The sequence below is a fragment of the Balaenoptera ricei genome, chromosome 3, assembly GCF_028023285.1.
Source record: "Balaenoptera ricei isolate mBalRic1 chromosome 3, mBalRic1.hap2, whole genome shotgun sequence".
Lineage (NCBI taxonomy): Eukaryota > Metazoa > Chordata > Mammalia > Artiodactyla > Balaenopteridae > Balaenoptera > Balaenoptera ricei.
In genome coordinates this window covers 154,713,856-154,731,255 of record NC_082641.1, presented here as the reverse complement: position 1 = coordinate 154,731,255, position 17,400 = coordinate 154,713,856, and the positions used below count along the sequence as shown (strand labels likewise).

The window sequence follows — 17,400 nt, the reverse complement described above, 5'->3', positions numbered from 1 at the left end:
ACCATCTGCACTGCGCTCACCAGGGCGTGTTGCAGGTGTGGGTGAGTGTCACGTAGCGCACACCCAGCGCATAGAAGGTACGCAAGATGGAGAGGCTACTGTCCAGTGAGTGGCCGCCCTCCACACCAATGAGGCAAGCCAACTTCCGGGTATTGTTGCGAGCTGGGGGCAGGTAGGTCAGATGATCATTTTCAGAGGCAGGGGTAGCTTACTGAAGTCCCTAGCACCTACCACCACCAGTCTGTTTACCTTTTTTTTTTTTTTTTTTGGTCGTGCCGCGCAGCATGAGGGCTCTTAGTTCCCCCACCGGGGATCAAACCCGAGCCCCCTGCAGTGGAAGCGTAGAGTCTTAACGTCTGGACTACCAGGGAAGTCCCCCGTCTACCTTTAAGTGAGGTCACAAGCTCCAGCTCAGAATAGGAGGCACACATGAGGCGGATGAGGTCAATTTGATCCGGGGTGAGGCGCACAGCATCCCGTTCGTGGGTCTGGCATGGGGCGTAGGCTGACCAGAACTGAGGGAAGGCCAGGGCTCGGTTCGGGCTTTGGAACTCCTTGGGCTTCTCATAGCCTCCTCAGCTGGCACAGCACTCACTGTGCCCAGAAGTCACATGGAACGCGTTGCTTTTTCTGTGGTACTTGGATGCCCGTCAGGTTGGCTCACTGTGACCCCTGTAGCCCCCAGCATCCATGGCATGGCACTTTCTAGGCCACTATGGTAACTTAGTTCCAGTGTGACTCACCTGTGGTCTCTGAGGCCCCCAAACTGCCCCACATTCCCCAGCAGCCATGGTGGCACCTTGTGTGGCCCTTTGGTACCTGGGCACCCACGAGACCGTCTTTCAGCCTGTCCAAGCTGGTCTGGCCATGGCTGAAATTGCACAGATTAACATCCTGGAGCCCATTGTGGTAAAACTGCCTCAGGACCCAGGGGCATGTCGTTGTGGCTGGAGGGAGGTCAAGGCAAATGGGTGGGCTCCTTAGGTCTTGGGATCAGGCAGGACACATTGCCTGGCCTGGGCCAGCCGGGGGGTCCCCCACCTCACACTGTCACACAGACTATACTAGGAGCAGCTGAGGCCTGGGCTGAGGGGTTCCCACCAGGGAGGGGATGACAGAGAAGGGGAAGGGCATCCATAGATGATGGAGAGGACATCCAGGGGTGGTGTGAGGGAGCCTCCCCACTAGCTCTGCATGCTCCGGACCTCCTCCCCTGCCCAGGGCCAGGCTAGGCCCCCACCGGACCAGCCCGCACACACTGCAGCCCCCCGTCCACAAGCGGGAAGTCCCGCCTCAGGGCCCGCGTGCGCTCCCGCGGACTCGGGGTGCTGGAGGTGCCCGGCGTGGTCTGGACGCGGGTTCCGGCCGCAGCAGCAGACGCAGCAGACACAGCAGAGGCCGCTGGCTGAGTGCGCGGGGACCTTCGAGGCCCCCGGGCCGCAAGCTGCGCAGGGCCAGGCGGGTGGGCAGAGGCGGGTGTGGGAGGGGCGGGCGATGGGGTTGTGCCCGTCCACACAGGCCACCCAGCGGCGCGGCCTCGCGAGGGGGGCGGGGTGAGGGAGGGGATACAGAGTCACAGGGTCCTGCGAGCCGTGTGCGGAGAGCCGCGATCCGCGAAGCCCGGCAGCCCCGGGGCGGCACTGCCCTCCCGCCCCCTGCTCCGAGGCAGCTCCCGCGGGCTAAGCTGGCCTCTGCTGAGAGCCCACTCGCCTCCCGTCGCGGCTTCCCTCCGCCCCTGCGCCTCTTCCCACTCCCACTGCTCCGAGGGGGCGCCCTAGGCTGCTCTCCCCCGCCTCTAACCTTCCTGGCCAAGCTGGGCCGCTTCTCTCAGAGGGCCACCTTCAGCCCGAGGCCTCCCGGGAGCACACCGCGTCCCCATCTGCCTGCAGCCGGCCCCGCCCACTCCGAGGGCTGCGTGCCAGTGTCTCTGCGGCCACAGGTGCTCTGGGCTCCCGGTTTCCCGGTACGGGGCCATGTGGGCTGGTGTGGGGGAAGAGAGAGTTTCTGGAAATGGGGGGGGAACCTTGTGAGCTCTGGATTCAGGAAGGGGCCCTCTGCCCCCGACCTTCTCTCTCCACCTACTTGACTCCCCAACCTGCATGACCATTCTCTGGGGACTTCAACCAGCACCCGGGAACTCTCAGGAACCCCCCCCCCCACACACACACACTTCTGGCAGCCAGCCTCAGGAAAGAGCGCCCTCAGGAGCTGCTACACCTCCCCAGGGCCTGAAGAGAGGGACTTTTGGGATGTGAACTGAACACCTTCTGGGGAGAGTCAACGACCCTTTTCCTCAACAGAGCAGGAACCCAGTCAGTAGGCTATTTGAGTGGAAGGAAATGAAGTCATTTCCATGGCAGCAGAGCCCCCATCGCAGCAACCTTCCTCCCAGGGCTGCTGGCCGACCTTCTGTCCAGGATCCCTCCTACCTCAGCATGGAAGGCCTGGCCTTGTGAAGAAGTATAGGTTCTGAGAAAAGACCTGGCACCTGGGTTCTGCTGCTACACTTGCCTTATCTCGAGGCCCTTGTGACTCTAGCTTTCCCAGAAACCTCAAGGGCTAAGTGCCTGTGCTTGCTCAGAGGCCGCACGCCACTCCCCATTTCCAGCCTCAGGCCCTCCCCCTAGCTGCCTCCTCTGGGGACCCCCTCCCTCCACACACACACACACACACACACACACACACACACACACACAGAGGGGATGTGCCTTCTCACAGAAGCTCAACCACTGAGATGCTTTAGGGACTGTGCCCAAACTCCTTCATCCCCAGCCTCTCCAGTTTTTGCTCTGATCCCTGGCACCCCCTGGAGCTGTTCCACCTTTGGAACCTTTCCTGGGTAGCAGGAGTGCCTAGCACAGGGGTAGTGACCTAAGTGTGAGCACTGGCGACCCTAGAAGTCTGTTACAGAAAAACATTGAGCAGTAAGGGACCCCCCTGGGGACAGAAAGGGCTGGGAATAAAGGAGCATGTGAACCTCGGGGCAGGGTGCGTGCTGCTTGACTCTCCATCCTGTTCTTGCTTCAGGGAGCAGGTCTTCCTGGGTCTCTCTATCCTGCCTCCTGAGACCCCAGGCAGGAGGCTCTTTGGGAAGCCACAGATTGCTGCTTTCAGTTTCAAAAAACCCAGCTCCCCCCTGGTTTGTGGTGGTGGCCGCTGACACTGGCTCAGAGCAGGAGCCCATGTGGTAGCCTGCTAAGGCTTCTCTGCACCCTGTCTCTGCTCCTGCATTCTTCTCGGCTCGCAGAGTGCAGACTTTTCTGTCTTCAGCTGGCAAAGGGGCCCCTGAGGATTGAGCAGAGGAACGTCACGTTTTCTTCCAGGCCAGCTTCAGCCCTGGGATGTTCAGGGCAGACTGTCATTTCAAACCTCAGTTTCTGAGGCTCCTTGCTTTTGGCCATTTAGTGTGGCAGGAGGCTCCTGGCTGAGGAAGGCTCAAACAGAACGACGCAGGTTGTGATCTGTGGCAGTGGGCAGTGGGGGGACGGGGTGGGTCACTGCAGGAAGAGGCATTCGCTGCCTTAGGCAGTTAAACCATTGCCCTCTCTTCAGAGTGCCTCAGCCAGCAAGATGCTGTGGGGTCTACCTCCTGGCACCATGCTCCAATCGCCGGATTTTGGGTCTGGGGCAACCCAGGTCTTCGTCTGACTCTTCCGGAGCGCGCTTTCTCTTGGGAGCATGTCTAGGGACTGGCTTCTCTGCTTCCACCTTTGCTGGCGTGGCCAAAGGAACTGCTGCTGCAAAGAAAATCAGAACTGATCAGTCACTTCTGCTGTACACAGTCTCCTGCCAGAATTTCCCTCTCTCATGTCTCTCCCAGTTTCTGGCTGAAGACCTTTAATCGACTTGACATCCAAAACACAGCCTTGGCCCATCACCTCTATGAGTCCCTAGAGAAGGGACACTGGCTGCAAAAGCAATTCCTAGAGCCTATGGCTGCAGCACATGAGGAAGTCTCTTCACCGTTTCCAGGGTAAACAGTAGAACCCGAAAGTCATTGCAACCATGAGCCTCTCCATCTCTCCCTTCCACAACAGAGAAAACATTTCTTGCAGTCTGTCACTTCTGAGGCTTTAATGGAAATGTCTTTCAAGTTTTGGAAAAAAATAATCTAATATAAATTGGTGAAGAACCCCTCCCACCTTGGCAACCCCTCTTGGGCCCCATTTATACTGCCTGTTTCCACCACACTGAACTCTAGCCCTCTGATACTTTTATGTAGATTAGAACAAGGCCGAATACTGAGGCAGAGTGATCAGGAGACTGAGAACCGCGTTCTGGGTACCAAGTCTAGGCTCACACCAACCCAGCCTCCTGGGACACCATCTCCTCAGCCCTCCAGTCTCATTAGCACTTCGACAGCCCTCTTGGTTCTTCCGGTCTTCCCATCAATATGGCACCACCCTCTCCCCTAGAAGTAAAAATCATTATAATTCTCCCTCTCTCCACCGTGAAAGGATGAGATAAAGGCTCAGCAGCAGCCCCCGTGAAACACATGGTCACCACTGTGAAGAGGTGTTACTAAGACGATTTGGTCCGACTCCGAGAAGGAAAGAGACAACTCTGCCCTAAGGCTGATCAGGCCCACAGGAGGGAACCACACTGGGGGCAGCCTTTGAGAGAGTGGCAATGCGAGAGAACCTTCTTTAGGAGGGGACTCCCTGTTGCCGACCTTGAGCAAGTAAGGATGGGACATTGGTTTACTGGGGCTGTTGCAGAGGGGATGTGCCCAGAGGTTGGGCCACCCTGCTTGAGAATCAAAGCACCTTCTAGTCCGAAGCTGCTTGAATGCTCCAATCGCCGGATTTTGGGTCTGGGGCAACCCAGGTCTTCGTCTGACTCTTCCAGAGCGCGCTTTCTCTTGGGAGCACGTCTGGGGACTGGCTTCTCTGCTTCCACCGTTGCTGGCGTGGCCAAAGGAACATCCCCGTAGGCCCGGTAGCCACCAACCAGGCAGTATGTCTCCCCATGCCAGCCCAACTGCGTTTCTCCACACCCTCGGTAGGGGACATGGTACTGACCAGGGGTAGGAGGAGAAACGGGAGCCACTGCTGCTGCAAAGAAAATCAGAACTGATCAGTCACTTCTGCTGTACACAGTCTCCTGCCAGAATTTCCCTCTCTCATGTCTCTCCCAGTTTCTGGCTGAAGACCTTTAATCGACTTGACATCCAAAACACAGCCTTGGCCCATCACCTCTATGAGTCCCTAGGGAAGGGACACTGGCTGCAAAAGCAATTCCTAGAGCCTACGGCTGCAGCACATGAGGAAGTCTCTTCACCGTTTCCAGGGAAAACAGTAGAACCCGAAAGTCATTGCAATCATGAGCCTCTCCATCTCTCCCTTCCACAACAGAGAAAACATTTCTTGCAGTCTGTCACTTCTGAGGCTTTAATGGAAATGTCTTTCAAGTTTTGGAAAAAAATAATCTAATATAAATTGGTGAAGAACCCCTCCCACCTTGGCAACCCCTCTTGGGCCCCATTTATACTGCCTGTTTCCACCACACTGAACTCTAGCCCTCTGATACTTTTATGTAGATTAGAACAAGGCCGAATACTGAGGCAGAGTGATCAGGAGACTGAGAACCGCGTTCTGGGTACCAAGTCTAGGCTCACATCAACCCAGCCTCCTGGGACACCATCTCCTCAGCCCCCCAGTCTCATTAGCACTTCAACATCCCTCTTGGTGCTTCCAGTCTTCCCATCAATATGGCACCACCCTCTCCCCTAGTACTCAGCAGCTCAGGATGGGATGTGTCTGAGGGCACCGATATAGATGTCTCCATGACAGCACAGAGGTGCCTGGGTTTGAAGGTGTGTTTCAGGAGTGGCCCTCTTCCTCAAACTGCTCCATTTACCATTTGCCAACAAAAATGCACTTGTCTTTTGCTAAGAGGCCAATCAGGAAAGGGTCTGAATGGAAGCATCCTGTAGCCCAAAGGGGAAGCTACATTTATAAAGATCAGGACCATCCTGCACACTTGTCCAGGGATGACCTTTCACTTGTCCTCAGCAGTGAGCACTGTGGGTCCCTGAAGGTGTCCCAGGTCACTGGTATTACTTACAGCTGGCAACGCGCTCAGGTATACGTAGTGGGCAAACCCCACAGGAACATGAGGCAGCCAGGTGAGATTGTGTGTACACCATGCCTCCGGGCGGTCTCGGTGTACCTGCCGCACTGCCCACCCATGGAACAGAGCACAGGTCTGAGTTAATATAGACGATCCAGTCACACATTCTCACTCAGACAACCAAAGAGATCGGTATCTGGTGGAGAACTGTCAGGGAAGTTTCTCTGAGGGCAGCACGTTGGCAGTTACGCGGCCATGGAAACTGTTAGAAGGCCGGCCGGTGAGGTCATCACTACCCAGTGAGGTCATGATAAGGAACGTGTGACTTGGGGGTCAGGCTTCAGGAGGAGGGGCAGTTTTGTGGAGGAGATCAGGGGGGAGGCAGAGGTACTCTACCTGGCCCCTCACACCTGGGCCTCCCCACCCATGCCCTAGTCTAGCAGACACCCCACGTGGGGCGTGCCGGTGGGCTGGCACAGCCCCAGGGGCCCCAGGAGGGCAAGAGAGACCCACTTTCTGAGATTGCCAGTGACACACCCATAGTCCGGATATTATCCGTAACGATTACTAAGGTGGTTTATCTCCCTCCACTTTTACTAAGAAAAGGAGTAATTGAAGACTCTAAGTCATTTTTACTGAGGTTCTTTGTTTTTTTTTTTCCTTCAAAATACTAAATGTAAAGTCTGCAGGGCGTATATAGGTGTTCAACTTTTTTCCAGATTTTATGTTTTTGGTGTTTTGTAAAAAATTTTTATTATTTATTTATTATGTTTATTTTTGGCTGTGTTGGGTCTTCGTTTCTGTGTGAGGGCTTTCTCCAGTTGCGGCGAGTGGGGGCCACTCTTCATCGCGGTGCGCGGGCCTGTCACTATCGCGGCCTCTCTTGTTGCGGAGCAGAGGCTCCAGACGCTCAGGCTCAGTAGTTGTGGCTCACGGGCCCAGTTGCTCCGCGGCATGTGGGATCTTCCCAGACCAGGGCTCGAACCCGTGTCCCCTGCATTGGCAGGCAGATTCTCAACCACTGCACCACCAGGGAAGCCCCTTTACTGAGGTTCTTAATACCTTCCTCACAAGGGTGGACAAAACTCTCAGCTTTTTGTATTGAGTGCAGATGTCTCTATTCTTGCCCATTTCAGAGTCCTCCTCACACAAAATCTAGGTTTTGTCGATCTTTAGTACCCTGTCTCTCATCTTATCTCAGATTATTCTGTGGTAAGATGGTGCAAACTATGTATTTACTAACTGGAGAGAATTCAAGTCCCCGGAGCTGTTGTAGCTCAAAATTCTGTTTTTTGTTTTTTTGTTTTTTTTTTTCAAAATTCTGTTTTAAGTGGAGTCATTTTCTGTGCTTTCCTTTCATGCTGTCTGCAAAATGCCTGTTTCTGTCCTCCTTGAGATCCAGGTTTACAGCGCTCTCCTTTTTCTCATTCTGGGGTCTCTATGTTTGTGGCATCTCTGAGGGCCCATGTTCTGTTGAGGCTGAATTTGATACCTGGTGGGGGGGGCGGGGAAAGCAACTTCCAGATGGGTCAGCCTAGAAAAGGATCCCCCATTGTGTAGAAATTTAAAAACAGGCAAAATACCTGTCCTATCAGACACTATGATTTGCCCCCTCTGTCTGACGCAGCCCAGAGCTTCGTCATTTAATTCACACCTATCTACTGTGAAGGCCCAGCCAACAAGATCATTTTGGAGCCCTGAGTGGGTGCCCAGAATGGATGGGAGAGCTGAGGTAACCAGAACTCTGCCTTTTTTATGGACAGGTGTTAGGGCATCTTCTTTTCAAAGTGACACATTCCCAACCCATCCAACTCACGTAGAGGAACAAAACCACTGTCACCAGCCAAAGGGAGAAAAACATGGGGCTGCAGAGGAGAGGGATCTTGTGGGGACTCTTGTATTATTCATCCACGTGCAAGTATGAGCTCCAGATTTGATAAGACATGCAGTCTGATCAAAAGTCATGCAATTAATGATTTCTTTCAAAAATCAAAGAACTCTTTGATTCTTCATTTTAATGTAACTTTGACCTCTTTTCTTTCCATGTCATAAAAGAGGCCTTGACTAAGCTAAACATGCTCTCTCTCCGTGCCTGCAATGTATCAGAAAGCATCGTCAGTTACTTTCACAGGCAGTGGAGAACTCCTTAATTTTTCTCTGACGACAAGAGCTCCCTTTGAGCCTGGGCCAGAGGTGAGCAAGATTCTGATTCTGGAAAGATGTAGAAAAATGAAGTTCCTTTTGCCAGAGGTTCTGGGTGAGCATTGTTGATGTATGACTGTTAGCAGTCTTACCCTCCTTCCACCTATTCTTCCTTTTCTGCATGGTGGACTGTCCTTTAGTTTTGGGGGTACAGTATTGGGGGAAAAAAGGAAGGGGAGGCTAGAGGTAAGTAGGCTAGTGGCGGGGATTTTGTGCACGAATATTTGAAGAAGGAAGTGTGGGAGCAAGTGCTGTGGTAAGACGGGAAAGGGAGAATTTAAAAAAAAAAATCTGTGATCCATAAATCCCCTTCAAAGACTCTAAGCAAAGTACTTAAATTATTTCACAATTACTTTTTGGTTACTACTCTGCAGTATAAAAAACAATAAGTTCACTTTTTATCGTATCCCTATGTCATTAGCATCATTTTAAAGACGTGTCTTAACGGCTGTATCGTGTACCATCCTTTATTTAACCAGCTCCCTTTTTTGGACAGTTAATTCAGTTATTTTGTTGTTTATAAATAAATAAATAAATAAATAAATATATATATATATATATATATATATATATATATATATATATGATGGATATTTTTGTTTGTAATTCTGATTATGTCATTTTGTCAGTCAGGATAACTGATGGTAGCTGTACTAACAAACAACCTAAAATCTCAGTGGCTTAGCAGGTGTTGACTGAAAAAAATGCACAACTAAAAGTTGAGAATCATCTTTTTTTTGGTGGACTTGCTGAGGACTTAAGCCCGGGAGGCAGTGTCAGATCGCTCTGAGAGATTGCACTGAAGAGGGAAGGGAGGAACCAGGACATATAGGAGTTTTGCAAAAACAAAACAAAACAAAACATTAAACCCCCAAACAACCAGGTAGTCGGAACATCAAAAGATTACTGTTAATTAAAGAAAAACCAGACATCTCAAGTCAATGAATTTAGCATTTTTCTATGTACGGGAAGAGGCAGGAGTCTGGGCTCATTGGAATCCTTCCTTTGATGTGCATTTGAACTATCTAGAGCCAGCATCCTGCTTTTCTCCATCCTGAATCCCCTCCGGGTGCACCATCGGGGATGGCTGCCATGGTTGATGATGGCTTGATGGCTGCAACACTCTGTTGACTGATAGGGCAGGCGACATTCTTCATCCATACAGGTTCAAGTCTTCTTTCTTGCTCGATTTACTGGCTAGGGTTGGAGTGGGAGACTCTGTTCTTTGCAGATGTGAGGGACTCAGGGTCCTTCAACATTGTGGCGTCACCTTCCTCAGGTCCTCAGAGCCCCGGCGCTGGAAGAAGGGAGCTTGGAGAAGGCACGCACGCTCTTGGCCTCTTCTGCCCGGAGAGGACAGAGCCACTTCTGCGCATGGTCCACTGGTCAGGGCTCGTCCCAGGGCCCCACCCAGAGGCAAGGGGGCTGTCGAAGGGAATCTGGATGCAGCAAAGAGAAAGGGCCAATGGGTATTGATTACCAACTAGCCAAGGTCCTACCTACCTACCAATTCACTGTCAGATCTTTAGAATACAAAGGGTTACATTCCTGCAATCCTCCTCTAATTCGAGACAATTCTCCATTCATATTCTCTTTTGCTTAGAGCAACCTTGAGCTGGGTCTTCCCAGGCTCTTCTTTCTACCCCTACAGGCTGTGGTCTCCTCGGAAGCTTTGGTGGGATGCAGGCAGCATCTGGGAGAAGGCGCCTCGGAACTCACGTGCCCGCGTTGCCCAGGACCCCAATTCCTTCCACCTCTCGGATGCTGCTTTCTTTTCCCAGGGACAGAGCCAAGCTGTAATTGACTCCTTGGGTATTTCAAAGTCCCTGATCCCAAGACTGAAGGATGACTGCCTGCTGTTGTGAAAGGTTACCAAATTATCAGGACCTCTGATTGGGAGGGACAGTGGGAAGAGGGGAGGTGGTGTCAGGGGAAAGGCACTGACATTTTAAACTCAGCTGGCGACTCCAGCCCTTGGTAATGGCTTTAGTAACTTCCCAGCTGATCCCTGTGATTGAGCATCAGGACCATTGAATGCTAATTGGATTGAAAAGCTTCCCCCTCATGTGCTAAAACTCTCAGGCAGTAAAAGGCTTCTGACCATGTCTGGAGTTGCGTGCTGGGGACAATGTGGTGGGTTGCCTCTGTCTACGCTTAACTGCTGTTCGTCTTCCCGGCTTGACGGGGTAGGGTTGCTGTACATACACAGACTTTAAAATTATTTTTAAATTATTTTTTTAAACTGAAGAATGGTTGATTTACATTGTTGGTGGTTTCCGGTGTACAGCAAAGTGATTCAGTTACGCATACACACATACATACGTATACATACATACATATATATATATTCTTTTCCAGATTCTTTTTCATTATCGTTTATTGCAAGATATTGAGTAATATTGAGCACAGTAATACTGTGCTCTACAGTAGGACCCTGTTGTTCATCTATTTTACATATATCATATATCTGTGTGTCTCTGTTAATCCCACACTCCTAATTTATCCCTCCCCTCACCCTTTCCCCTTCGGTAACCGAAATTTTGTTTTCTGTGTCTGTGGGTCTATTTCTCAAACAGACTTTTTTTTTCTTTTTTTTTTTTTTAAGCAGATTGCACCTTGCTGTGTCTGGATCAATACTCTGGAGTAAGCTGTTTGCCCTCAAAACTGCTGGGGCCGCAGCCATGGAGCTGCAGGATCCCAACGGGGTCCTGACGTCCATCTGCTCTGTTTTTTTCAGGTGCGCTGAATCGACAGTCCTGAGTTTTGAAGTTTTCCTGGAGGGGACGTGAGGGGATTTCTCCAGGATCGATGGAACTCCTTTTGTGGTGCTTCAGTGCTTCCACCATGAAGCGCTCATTTCCCTATGCACGTCCCCCCGCCCCACCCCACTGTTTCCTTTACTCTCTCTCCTCCCACTCCCAATTCCCAGAAGAAGATCTAGGAATCAGGTCCAAACATAAGATCTTTGGAGAATCCTTGCGTGTGTTTTTTTAAATTTTTATTGGAGTACAGTTGATTTACAATGTTGTGTTAGTTCCGGGTGTACAGCAAAGTGAAGCAGTTATACATATACATATAATCCACTCTTTTTTAGACTCTTTTCCCATACAGGTCATTACAGAGTACTGAGTAGAGTTCCCTGTGCTATACAGTAGGTCCTGATTAGTCATCTAGTTTATAGGTAGTGTTGTGTATATGTCAATCCCAATCTCCCAATTTATCCCTCTCCCCTCCCCACTTTCCCCCCCTGGTAACCATAAGTTTGTTTTCTACACCTGTGACTCTATTTCGAATCCTTGTGTTTTACTCTCGTCCTGAAACTAGATAAAGCCTAGTCATCAATCAACAGGTGAGGAAGTAGAGCCAGGCATTGGTTGAGTGTTGATGTTTCTGGTACAAGCTGACTCTCCGCTCATCATCCCACACCTTCATCAGCCATCATCATGCTGTCTGTCACCTCCTCTTCTCTGAAGAAGGCCCGGGCCATCTTTTGAAAATACAAAGTCCAGCATTGAGACCCTCCCAACTGAGAGAGCAGGAAGGGCCAGGGCTGCTGAGGTGTGCTCCCTGAACCCCACTCAGGGGATCTGTGTTGTTCCCACCTGGGTGTATTGTGTGGACCCCTAAAATTCCTCCAAACCTCTGCCTCTGCGCTTCCAGATTGCCCCTGAAAGAAATGAACAATAATCATAATACCCACCACGTACTGACCGCTGGTCTCTTGAGGGCTGCCTTGCCATTGGACAACATTTGTTGAGCTCCTACTGTTTGCCAGACAGCGGGTACATGCTTTATGTGTGTTTAGCCCTTCTGACAACACAGTGATTTAGGACCTGTTAATATGTCTATTTTGCTGAAATGGAAACTGAGGTTCAGAGTGGTTAAATAACAAGGAAAAGTCCATGTTTTTACCCCCTACACTAATATATATGTATATTTGTGTATATATATTCTATATATGTATATTTAACATGTATATGATGTTGACTGAAAAAAATGCACAACCTCAAAGTTGAGAAATATGTTTTATTGGGTGGGCAAAACTGAGGACTTAAGCCTGGGACACAGCCTCTCAGCTCTCTCTGAGGGACTGATCCAAAAAGGAGAGGGAGGAGCCATCAACTATAGGAGTTTTTGCAACAAAGACCAGGTAATCGGAACATGGAAAGATTCCTGTTAATTAAAGAAAACCAGACATCTCGAGTTAATGAATTTTTAGTGTTTTTCTGTGTATGGGAAGATGCAAAAGTCTGGGCTCACTGAAATCCTTCCTTTGATATGCACCTCAGCTATGTGGGCCAGTATCCTGTGCTTTCTCATCCTGAGTTCCCTCGGGGTGCACCATCAGGGGAGGCTGTGGCAGTTGACTGCTAGATGGTGGGCATCCTGTTTCCATCCTGAGTTTCCTCAGGGTTCACTCTTGGGGCGGCTATAATGTGATGGCTTGATGGCTGCAACATCCTTTGTTTACTGATATGGCAGGCAACATTTTTTCATTGACAATTATATATATACAATCGACACTGTTCGTGTTACATATATTATCTATTTTACGTGCTACGCGTTTTTTAGACTCTTTGCAAAAAACCTTGCAAGGTAGGTGTTATTCTTTACATTTTGTGAAAAAGAAATTAAAGCCTCTAACAGGCTGAGAAATTTGTCAGGTCACTACATCACGATTAACTAGTCAGTGAACAAGATTTTGAATCCAAGTAATCCTTTTGTGAAAACAAAACCCCCCCAAAAACAAAGAAACTATGTTCTTTCCATGCTCCAAAATATATTTTGGTCAAGTGACTTAAGAAACTCTCCCTTAAGCTTGTCTAAAGCAGAAAATAAGACAACAGTGCTTGACTGGAAATTATCAAAAGGCAGGATCAAGCAGGAATAATGAAAGGGAGCCTGAGGTTTCCGGGGATGAACCCACTGGCTAAATAGGCCCCTGGAAACAGAAACCCACTTTTTTTTTTTTTTTTAATTCATTTGTATATTTGTTTATTGACTGTTTTCCTCCAATAGAATGTAATCTTTTTTTTTTTTTAACATCTTTATTGGAGTATAATTGCTTTACAATGGTGTTAGTTTCTGCTTTATAACAAAGTGAATCAGCTCTACATATACATATATCCCCATATCTCCTCCCTCTTGCTAGCTCATGATTTAGGACCCACGCACAGGAGAATTCAGGCTGCATTAATAGAAAAATATGACTTGCAGCCCTGGAGATGTGGCTTCAGAGGAAATGATGACTTAATGCTTGTGATCTGTAAGAATGTTGGTGTTTTGGGTCAAATAACCTATGCATTTTCTCAAGGGAGGTAGGTTTGGGGGGAAAAGGCAATAATTAAACTGAACATACCAACAAGGAAAAAATAATTTAACTGTTACGATGACTCATTTAGTTGGCAGCTTCAGGTAATGAGGTGCTCTGGATTAATTTTCCTGAGAGCAGAAACATATCCCTTTAAATGATGAAGCATGTTATCTTCATCAATCTTTGAAGAAAATATTTCCAAGGTACATTTTATATTCTCTTTTGTCAGTAGTATTCTTGACAATTTTTAGGACTAGAGACATAGTTTTGTTTTTGTTTTTAAAGAGTTTAAAGAACGATTTGATCTTTGAAAATCATGTTACATCGTTGGTCCCCAGTGTTTTCATCTACAGTATGTGAACTTTGGGTTAGATGATCATCAAGGTTCCTTCCATCTCTAATATTCTCTAAGTAAAGGGCTCTTGTGCACAATAAAATTTAAAACATAAGAATCATCGAGGGGGCTTGTTAAAAATGCAGATTCTTAGGTATCATTGTTGGAGGTTCTGATTCAGTTGGTTTGAGTGAGGCAAGAGAACCTGTATCATAAATGGGTGCATACCCATGGCCATTTTGATGACCTCATTTTGAGAAACTGATTCTCTTTCCAGCCTCAGATAACAGATGTCATAACCATTTTTGGCCACCAGGGTACCGTTGCTGCCCTGCCCTCAGTGGTGTGAAGTTGTAAGGGGCTGACCAGACCCAGAGGCCTGTGCTTTGATAGTTTGCTTCTGATCCCATCCTCAGTATTAACTGTCACTTAGTTAATGTAGCTGCTGAGGAAAACCAGATAATCGAGCTGCAAATTAGGTGCCCTGCATTTGTACCTATGAGTCATTAAGTTTTCATCTCAGGCTGGGTAGGGGCGAGGGGAGGACTTCCATTTTCTCCTGTAGTCTAAAGTGCATAAATGAGCCACGGCTATCTTAGACCCTGTTTGGAGGTCTCTTACTCTTCGTTCGTGTTCTTTGTCATCCTCAGAGTCAAGTTTCTGGAAGGGCGACATCAGGAGAAGTGGCAGATTTCTGTGTAAATATGTTAACATTTCATAGTGAGGTTTGGGGTCAGGGCTGTCCCTGACTTCTCTTTTAAATTTCTTTATTTTTTAAACAGTTGTATTGATGTATAATTCACATGCCATACAATTGACTCTTTTGAAGTATATGCAATTCAGTGGTTTTTAGTAAAATCTGTGAATTTATAGAGTTGTATGCACCTATCATGTAATCTAATTTTTGAACATTTCCATCACCCTCCAAAAGAAACCTTGTGCCTATTTGGAATCACTCTCATTCCCACCCCCAGACCCATTCAACCGATAATTTACTTCTTACCTCTATAGATTTGCCTTTTGTAGACATTTCATATAAATGGGCTCATACCGTATGTGGTCTCTTGTGTCTAGCTTCTTTTATCTAGCGCAATGTTTTTGAGGTTATGCAGTAGCATGTATCATATTGCCAAAGAATATTCTATAGTATGGATATACTACATTTTATTTATCCATCCACCAATTAATGGACATTTGGTTTGTTTCCACGTTTTCGCCGCTCTGGCTGATGTGTGCATGTAGTTTTAATTTCACTTGGGTGGTTACCTAGGGGTAATTACCTGGGTCATATGATGAATCAGTGTTTCAAAGTAGCAGTTTCGAATTTGACAATTCCACCAGCAATGCATGAGGGTTCCAGTTTCTCCGTATCCTTGCCAACGCTTGTTATTATTGGATACAAGTCCTTTATTGGATATATGATTTTCAAATATTTTTTCCTAGTTCATGGCACGTCTTTACTTTTTTAATGGTGTCTTTTGAAATGCATTATTTTTTATCTGAATGAAGCCCAGCTTATTTTTTTCTTTTATCAATATACTTTTTGGTGTCATAGCTAAGAAATCTTCGCCTGACCCAACATCAGTGTCTTGATGCTTACCTAAAATCTTGTAGGCTTTGTTCAATAGGAAGTGACCAGTGACACCTACTAGTTAGTGCCTTGTTTAAACAGATGAAAGATGAATATGCACGTTGTGGCCTGAACCTACTCTAATGAAAGCTTGCCGACAGTTTTCCTAAGGTCGTGAAGGTGCCGCAGCCAGACTGGACTCCTCCATCACCATGCCATGGCCTTCTGAGCATCTCTTCCTCATCTTAGTGCCTGCCAGCAGCAGAGGAAGGAGAACATAGGTCTTTCATGTACCTTTTTGTACTATGAGGTAGCACTGTGCCCTCCTTACTTTTTCAGAGCCTTAGGTAGAGGACCCTACCCTGAGGTGCCACAGCTGGAGGAACACAGCCCTTCTCTTTCTATAGGTTTTAGAGTGAGATATCGGGACAGTAGCTCAGTCTCAGGCAACAAAAAAAAAACAAACAACAAACCACCCCACTACCTTGACTAATATAGTGGCCCATATAAATAAAAGGGATGAACCCAAGTTCACCCAGGTAGAAAGTAGTACAATGAGAACTGGAACTTAAGGCCTCATGACTCATTCAGCTGTGAACACTGACCCAGAACTGGGGTCCGCAAACTCTGGCCCACTGATCAGATCTCGCTTGACTCCTGGTTTTGTACATAACGTTTTGCTTGAACACAGCCGCACCCATTCATTAACGTATTGTGCATGGCTGTTTCTGTGCTACAGCAGCAGATGGGCAGTTGCAGCAGAGACATATGGTACACAAAATCCAAAATGTTTACTATCTGACCCTTTACAGAAAAGATCTGCTGACCCTTGCTCTAGGATGCCATCTGATTTCTGATAGCACCGAGGAGAATAATTCATGCACACTGGGTTAGATTGTTCATCTCATGTCCTCCTTAGGTCAAAGATCTCTTAAATGCTCACCCTTGCCATAGCCAACTTGGGGAGCATTTTCTAAGGATGCAGAAATATTTCTTGCCAGGTCTTTCCAATCCACACTGCTCCCTGACTATCGTTCTTAAAACCTATTTTTAAAAAAATTTTTATTGGAGTATAGTTGATTTACAGTGTTGTGTTAGTTTCAGGTGTACAGCAAAATGAATCAGTTATACATATACATATATCCACTTTTATTTTTTTTTTAGAGTCTTTTCCAAATAGGCCACTAGAGAGTATTGAGTGGAGTTCCCTGTGCTAATAAGAAGAGCAGGTTCTTATTAGTTATCTATTTTATGTATAGTAGTGTGTATATTTCAGTCCCAATCTCCCAATTTAGCCTCCCTGCCACAATCCCCTGGTAACCCTAAGTTTGTTTTCCACATCCGTGCCTCTACTTCTAAAACCTGTCTATTTTAACCAACTACCACTCATTGCTTACTGTCTCTGGCTTCATGTACTTGATAATAAATCTATTTCTTGTTCTATCCTGGATGACATGTTCCACGGACTGAGATAATATCTTATTCTACATAATTTGTCCTTGATATTGTCTATCTTGGCGTCTTCGTCTATGTCCCAAAGAAGACAGTCACACTCTGTCTTCTGGTACTACTACTAATACCACATTTTATGGCATGAATTTGACCCAGTGCACTGAACTATCCCTTTAGAAGCTGTATGCAACCTGTCACTGGGTTTTAGCACAGAGGTAGAACTCAGATTAGTGTTCATATTTAAACAAATCTACTTGACCAGAAGCTTTTTGTCTCACCATTTATTTTATTACACAAGTAACTTCTGTCTTTGCATCTATGATGTAAATATTTTTAATTTCCTAAATTATCTGAAAAATTATTTAGACCTTCCATTTCAGTAGGCATTGGAATTGCTGTGTGATGACTATTTCATTATTTTATTTCCAAATGTTAAATTAGGCTTCAAGCTTTGGC

General features: G+C 47.5%; 1 protein-coding gene across 1 annotated transcript in view; it reads left to right on the top strand.

Moving 5' to 3' along the window:
* LOC132362731 (ELKS/Rab6-interacting/CAST family member 1-like) overlaps window positions 1-14,977 on the top strand; it is a 177,451-nt gene extending 162,474 nt beyond the window's left edge. The window contains 1 exon segment of the mRNA XM_059917707.1: window positions 11,012-14,977. The gene's annotated coding sequence lies outside the window, so the exon portion shown is untranslated.
* Window positions 14,978-17,400: the final 2,423 nt, after the last annotated feature.